This window comes from Gracilinanus agilis, chromosome 5 (genome assembly GCF_016433145.1).
Source record: "Gracilinanus agilis isolate LMUSP501 chromosome 5, AgileGrace, whole genome shotgun sequence".
Lineage (NCBI taxonomy): Eukaryota > Metazoa > Chordata > Mammalia > Didelphimorphia > Didelphidae > Gracilinanus > Gracilinanus agilis.
In genome coordinates this window covers 308,506,561-308,513,697 of record NC_058134.1, presented here as the reverse complement: position 1 = coordinate 308,513,697, position 7,137 = coordinate 308,506,561, and positions in this window count along the sequence as shown.

The window sequence follows — 7,137 nt, the reverse complement described above, 5'->3', positions numbered from 1 at the left end:
AAGGCACAAGGCCTGAAGGACAGAGCTTGGATCGCCGTCTCCCTCGGAGGCCCCTGAACTTGGCCCAGGCCTGTTTTGGCGAGCCTTGCTTCCTTGTAGGGAGAGGCCGGCCTGACACTCGTCCCCAGTTGGGAGAAAAGCTGAGTGAGATCTGGGAGTCCTCCTGGCCTGCACTTCCCTTCCCACGGCCCCAGGCCTTTCTCAGCATGGGAGGCCAGCGCACTCCTACAAAGTCAGCCTCTCTGCAGGGTCTCAGGCAGAGGGAGTGCGGGCACCCCAGAGAGCTGGTGCTGCTATGGCGGGGTCACAGGGACCCAACTACAAACCAGGAGAGAGACTGCCCGGGACCTTGGTCAGATTCCCCGGCCCAGAGAGCTCCTCCCCGCTGGCCTCTGGCTAGCCTCCATCGAGGTCTGCCCTTCGATTCTGCGAAGCTTCCCCGGCATCTTCATTGCTCAGAATCACAGCTTCATTGCTAAAGGCTTAGACAAGAGACTAGCAATGTCTAGTGTACACGGCTTGTCTCTTTGGGGGGGGTTCCCAATAAGCAAACATTTTTTTTCCTGCCTCATCTCCTCCTTTCCCTCCACCAATGGGAAAAGAAAAAGGATAAGGAAGGAGGCAGCCTCCGTGGATAGAGTCAGGCCTAGAAACAGGAGGTCCTGGGTTCAGATCTGGACCCAGATATTTCCTAGCTGGGTGACCCTGGGTAAGTCACTTAACTCCCATTGCCTAGGCCTTACCTAAACTCTTCTGCCCTGGAACTGGTACCTAGCACAGATTCTAAGCCAGAAGAGAAAGGGAGGAGAAGGGAGAGACTAAGGAAAAATGTAATGGGGGGGCAGCTGAGTAGCTCAATGGATTGAAAGTCAGGCCTAGAGATGGGAGGTCCTAGGTTCAAATCTGGCCTCAGACACTTCCCAGCTGTGTGACCCTGGGCAAGTCACTTGACCCCCATTGCCCACCCTTATCACTCCAAGACGGAAGGTATGGGTTTAAAAGAAAAATGTAATGCCCTGCCCTGAGGTCTGTAATCCCATTTGGGGAGGGGATTCTGTCCTAGAATTAATACTGTGTCTTAGTTCTAAAGCAGAAGAGCGGTAAAGGTTAGGCAATGGGTAAAGTGACTCCCCCAGGGTCACTGCTAGAAAGTGTCTGAGGTGAGATTTGGACCCAGGACCTCCCATTTCCAGGCCTAGCTCTGAATCCCCTGAGCCACCTGGCTGCACCTGCCACCCTGTTGTTAGCCTGGACTCCTCGCCATATTCCTCACCCATGTCCCTGATCAGCTACCGGGTGCTGCTGCTTCTGCCTCTCCATCTGCCCCATCTGCCTCCTTCTCTACTCACCCGCCACCCGTCCCCCACTCCCTTGGGCCCTCGGTACTGTGTAAATGGAATTAGCTCCCCTTCATTCATTCTTTAGACTGTAGCCATCAGGAATAATGTCACCCACCCAACTTAGAATTAAGGGGAAGGGGGAGGTCTGTGAGCCACACGTGCTGGTGAGTGACAAGTCAAAGCCACGTGGCTGCCCCCTGGGCACCCCGAAACAGGGCTGAGGCTGCCATTTGTCCACGTGAAACTGGAGGTGGACGCAGGAAGTGACAGAAGCTGCTGCCTTTTACATAGGATGGTAACTTCCTGTGAGGGGCTTTTGGGGCTTTGAACTTGGGTGGAAGGAGCTCAGGGGAGCCCTCAGACGGCTCCCCTCTGAACTGTCACGTGGGTAAGTCAGGCTGACCCTCCTTCTCCTCCCCTGATGTTTCTGGAGGCTCCAGCCTCAGGGAGGCCTCTCTTGCCTCCCTTCTTAGAGGAGGCCTCGTGGCTAGAAGCCTTGTTTGATTCACCTCCGTGTCCCCTCTGCTGGGGCCTCTGAAGCCTCCCTGGCTCGGGTCTCCGGTCCAGGCCGGAGTTTCTCTCTCTCATTTTCCCACCTTCAACCTTCCTAATTGCAAATAAACCACCATGAAAGTCACCCTGACTTGGGCGTCTCGTTCGGAATCCAGTCATCGCTCTGCAGACCAAACTCTGATAGCCAGTCCGACCATCATCTTCCCCTTTTACAGTCCACTGGCCAGGCCTCTGCCTCCAGGGTCTCCCTCTGGTCCATCCGGCGGCCGATGCGGAAGGTGTGGAGCTGCCTGAGCCAGCCCTCCAACTCCAGAAACTGGTGGTTTCTGTGACGTCCAGGCTCAAGTCTGTCGGACTTCCCCACCTCGAGGCTTTTTAGGCCGCGCTCCTCGCACCTACTGTCCTGCTGCGGTGGCCGGCCTGCCTCCGGGCCTTTGCTCCAGTGGTCCCCCCGCCTGGGATGCGCGCCCTCTTGCCCCTGGCCTCTCAGGGCTCCTCGGCGTCCTCTGAGACTCACATCAGATTCCACCTTCTGAGGAGTGTCCAAAGCTCAGGCCTCTCGCTGCCCGGCACACAGTGGGCTTAATAAGTGCTGGATGACTTGACCACTCTCTGGCCTCAATATTTTCATGTTTTCTATGGCAAAAAGAAGAAGAATGCTGCCAGCACTTTCCAAGGACATACGCAGCGCATTCCCACCCAACCTGTGAGGCCGGCAGCTCCGGAATGCCCCCCTTGGGCTGAGGGACAAAGAGCAGTGCAGTGACCTGGGACCCCGATTCCAATTCTGATCCGGCCGCAGCGCCCCGCTTCTCTTGACAGCTGGAGACGAATTCCTACGACCCTCAAAATAACAGCGGCTTCTGGCCCCACGATTTCTCCTTGGCACCACCGCCGCGACCTTGTTTGCCCGCATAACTCCTCCCACAGAGAGGAATGGCCGAGTGGCCACCTGTCAGACGCCATCAGCTGAGAGATGCTCAGCTCTCCTCTCGCTCATCAGCTGACTCTGCGCTGCTCTTCTTTCTCACCCGAGTGCCCGAGCAGAGAGGGAATAACTCCTGACGAGGAGATTTAAAACCCTGTAAGTCCTGGGCGGAGGAGCTTAACTTTCCAAATACATCAAGAGCGCCGACAAATTTATACGGATCCAAGTCATTCCCCAATTGATAAATGGCCAAAGGATATGAACAGGCCATTTTCAGATGAAGAAATCAAAGCTATCCGTAAAAACTCCCTCTTGATCAGAAAAATGCAGACTAAAATAAGGCTGAGGTGCCACCTCACACCTATCAGACTGGCAATAAAGTCAAGAAAGTGGTAACGTTGGAGGGGACGGGGCAAAGCTGGTGGTAGGCTGGCGACGGGATGCTACCGTGTGGTAAAGAAGGCTGAACAGGATGAACGTCCAAAAGAGCTCCATGAACGGATGCCCAGTGAAACGGGCAGAACCAAGAGAACATGGTACGTAGGAGCAGCAACAGTGTGCAATGATCAAGTGTGAAAGACTTGGCTAAAGGGGAAGGACCTGTTGGTACCAAAAGATTTGTAGCTGTGCTTTGGGTGGGAGCAAAAAACTGGACAATGAGGGGGTGTCCCTTGATTGGGGAATGGCTGTGAGGTGATGGAATACTCTTGTGCAAGAAGGAATGATAAACTGGAGGGATTCCATGTGAACTGGAAAGGCCTCCAGAACGGATGCAGAGTGAAAGGGGCGGAACTGGAACACGGTACATAGTAGCAGCAATACTGGACAATGATTATCTGTGAAAATGTGGCTCCTCTCCCTCCGCCATGCAATGCTCTAGGACCATCCGGAAAGCCTCCTAAATAAATCAATAATAAATGCTCCCCACCTCCTGTCAGAGTCCTCTTTCCCATCAGCATGTCTAGAGTCTTATTTTGGGTTCAACTTACAGGGAAGTGGGTTTTGCATGACAATAAAAAGAATGAAAAGGCCTTGGGCTACTCTCAGCAAAGAAGATGCAGGTGGGACTAAGGATGCTGTCCACCACCAGAGAAAGAGCTGGGGAGCTGGAATGCAGATGAAAGGAGCCTCCCCAATGTAAAAGTGAAATTTGGGAGATGCCATCTTTTTAGTATATATATGTATTTTCTATGGACACGTGGAAATTATCAAACTACATTTCCCGTGGTCCAACGGGTTTCCGGTTCCGGTTCTTTGGGCGTGGGGACGCCTATGTCTCCACACAGAGGACAGTTTAAATCTCCGGGGTGAGGAGGAACTCTCTCTTTAGCTACTGAGCGCATGGAGGTAACAATAATGGCTGGGGCAGCAGTTTTAAATTCTTACAAGCGCTGGTCTAATGACTTTATCTATCAGCATGGCTTTCATTAAAATACTAATGTCTATAATTATATCAGCCTTTATTATTTTTTACCTTAATACCTTCCCCCAATTCCCCTGGGTTTCAGCTGCCTGATTTCGAGTCCCAGAGAGCGAGGCGGGAGGCAGCTGCGAAGGGAGGCAGCTGCGAAGGGAGGCAGCCTCGGCCTGCTCGGGAGCACAGGGAGCCGGGAGAGCCTTTTCCTAGAAAAAGCAGGCCTTCCTCGTCTCATTCAAAGAGCCGACCGCAGAACAAGGCACGGCGTGGACCTCGAGCGCCAGAGTCGCCGAGAGGCTCGGAATCCCTGGACTCCCCCCGTGACTGTGTGCAGGCGCCAGCGCAGGGTTCGACACAAGGGGAAGTCCTGCCTGCTCTATGGAGAACGGCGAGGGGCGCCACCCCAGACTACTCGGCCCTGGGGATGCTGATGAGGACCCAGGTAGAAGGCCCAGGAACCCAACTCGGGACATGACAGAGGAAATGGAGCCAGAGCAGAGGGGAGAGGGTGGCTGAAGGAGGGTTACTGCCTCGGAGCCACGCACAGCACGAACACATTTCCCAGCCTGTAAAGAGTCGGGAGACGGTCCTGGAGGCACTTCCAGGGGAGCACCAGGAACAGCCCTCGGCGGACCAGGAAACAGCAGCGCGTGGTCGAGGCTGCCAGCTCCGGCCCGGGGAGTGTCCACTGGGCTCCCCGACGACCCCGGCTGCACCGTGACTCTGGGGGCGCTTCGGCCCACAAAGCACGCAGAAATGCTCTCAAGCGAGCCTTGAGACGCCGCCGCAGCCTCACCCACCGATCCGCCCGGGCCAAGGTCTTCTTGGCATATTTTGGTTCCAGTATTAACCCTTTCCAAGGACTATTAAGCAGCTGAGGCTTCCGTTAAGCAGCTTAAACCTATGACTTAAAGATCGGATTCCCGCGAAATCAGGCACTTGGGTTTATTTCAAAATCAGCAAAAGCGCCGCTTACATGAGCCCCTTCGGGGTGCCCCCGCCAGCCCTCCAAGAGTCACGCTTACGGCCCCCTGCTAGGCAGCCCTCCACAGTCCTGGGGGGTGCCCAGCCCAGCCGGGGGGAGGTTCCCCAGCACTTCTCACATGGCACATTTTGCCTTTTGCGGCTCACTGCCAGCATCCCCCTCCACGTCCAGAACCAGCGGTACAAACATGCCCTCCCCGGGGACAAGGAAGGCCCCCCAAGGGGACGACCAACAACCCTCTGGGAAAAGGCCAGGAAACCTGGCGGGAGTGGCAGAAACAAACTCCTTCAGGGTTTTTCTCCCCAACACCTCGAAACCGCGCGTCTAGACCTGCACAAGAACAGAGAGAAGCGGCTCAGGACTGCCCCTCGTTCCTGTGAGACATCTGGAAGGGACATGAGCTCACGGAATTCTGGGTGTCAGGGAAGCTCCATCCATGCGCGCGGGGGCTTAGCCGGGGCCCTGGCCAGCCTAGGCCAGCCCTCCCGCCGAGGAGATTAAGACAAGGCCCAACCTCGAATTCCCTCCAACTGAGGTCAGCACGAAGCGAGCCTGGCCTGAGAGCTGTTAAAAAAGGCTTCCACAGCCTCGTTGGCTGAGAGACCTCCAAAGCCTTGAACAGACTCAATATATGTCTGTATGTCGTTACCTGCCAGCAGCCTCTGGCCCTTTCTTCCTCTTGGGTCTTAGACTGGTACCAAGTACTGTAAGGGCTGGGCAATCAGGGCCAAGTGACCTGCCCAGGGTCCTACGGCTAGCAAATGTCTCAGGTCACATTGGAACCCAGGACCTCCTGTCTCTAGGTCTAGCCCTCCATCCGCTGAACCACCCAGATGACCCATTATGGCTGTTTCATGAAACTGGACATTCTTAACAAATTAATGGAAGTGTAAAATTTTCCACTTTCTTGTTTTTTCTTATTTTTAATTTTTTTCATGGTTACATGATTCTTCCCTCCCCCCTCTCAGAGTTGACAAGCAATTGCACTGGGTGATACATGGAATATCACTCGAATCCTATTTGCATAGTATTCATTTTTGTAATAATCTTTTAAAAGTAATCAATCCTGTTCCTCTTCGGCGTTTCCGCTCCCACAGTTCTTTCTCACAAGTGCCTCCACATTGCTCGGGATCACTGCATCGCGGCTAGTAGAGAAGTCACTTACATTCGATCGTCCCACGTTTCATTTTCCTCTTTTTTAAAGAATTCAAGCGACACTCGGCGTTCCTCGAGAACCTCCTGCGCTCACAGCCCCGTCCCAATGCTGGTTTAAAGTGAGGAGGGCATCTTCTTGGACGCTCGCCTCCATTTTTTAAGAAATCCAAACCATTTCTCTAATGCCAAGTACAAGAGCACCTCAGCTTCTGATTCTCCAGCGATTGATGATTGCAAGACCTTTCCCCAGCGGTGAGAACATTCGGCCAATGAGATCCCCACGGCTGGGAAGGGCCCCCTCAGGCTGCCACGCAGACTCGAGCTTCATTTCCTCCCCCCACTGTCCTCTTTTCAGTATCCCAGAAAAGAAAGCAGCAACGGCTCAAAGAACTCTTCCATCCTGGGCGGGTCGCTGGCGCTTTCTCCTGCCACGAGCCTCTGCCCAGCAGCAGCGGGAACATCCCAAGGCGTCTTCTTGTACCGCTCTGTGGGACACGAGCGCTCCGTGCCGGTCAGAGGCGCCGCCGCCTTCCCAGGAGCTCGGAGGAAGCATGCAGAGACCGCGCAGCAAAGGCACCGGCTGACCCCCTAAGGGAAGCCTCGTCCCAGAAGCGGCACCTTCAGGATTCAGCTGGGAGACTCACACCCCACGGCAGCCTTCATGTAGGTGCTCGTCAATTTTGCTCATCAGGTCTTTGCTTGGGAGGAAGGGAAGGAGGGAGGGAAGAAAGGAAGGAAGGAAGGAAGGAAGGAAGGAAGGAAGGAAGGAAGGAAGGAAGGAAGGGAGGGAGGGAGGGAG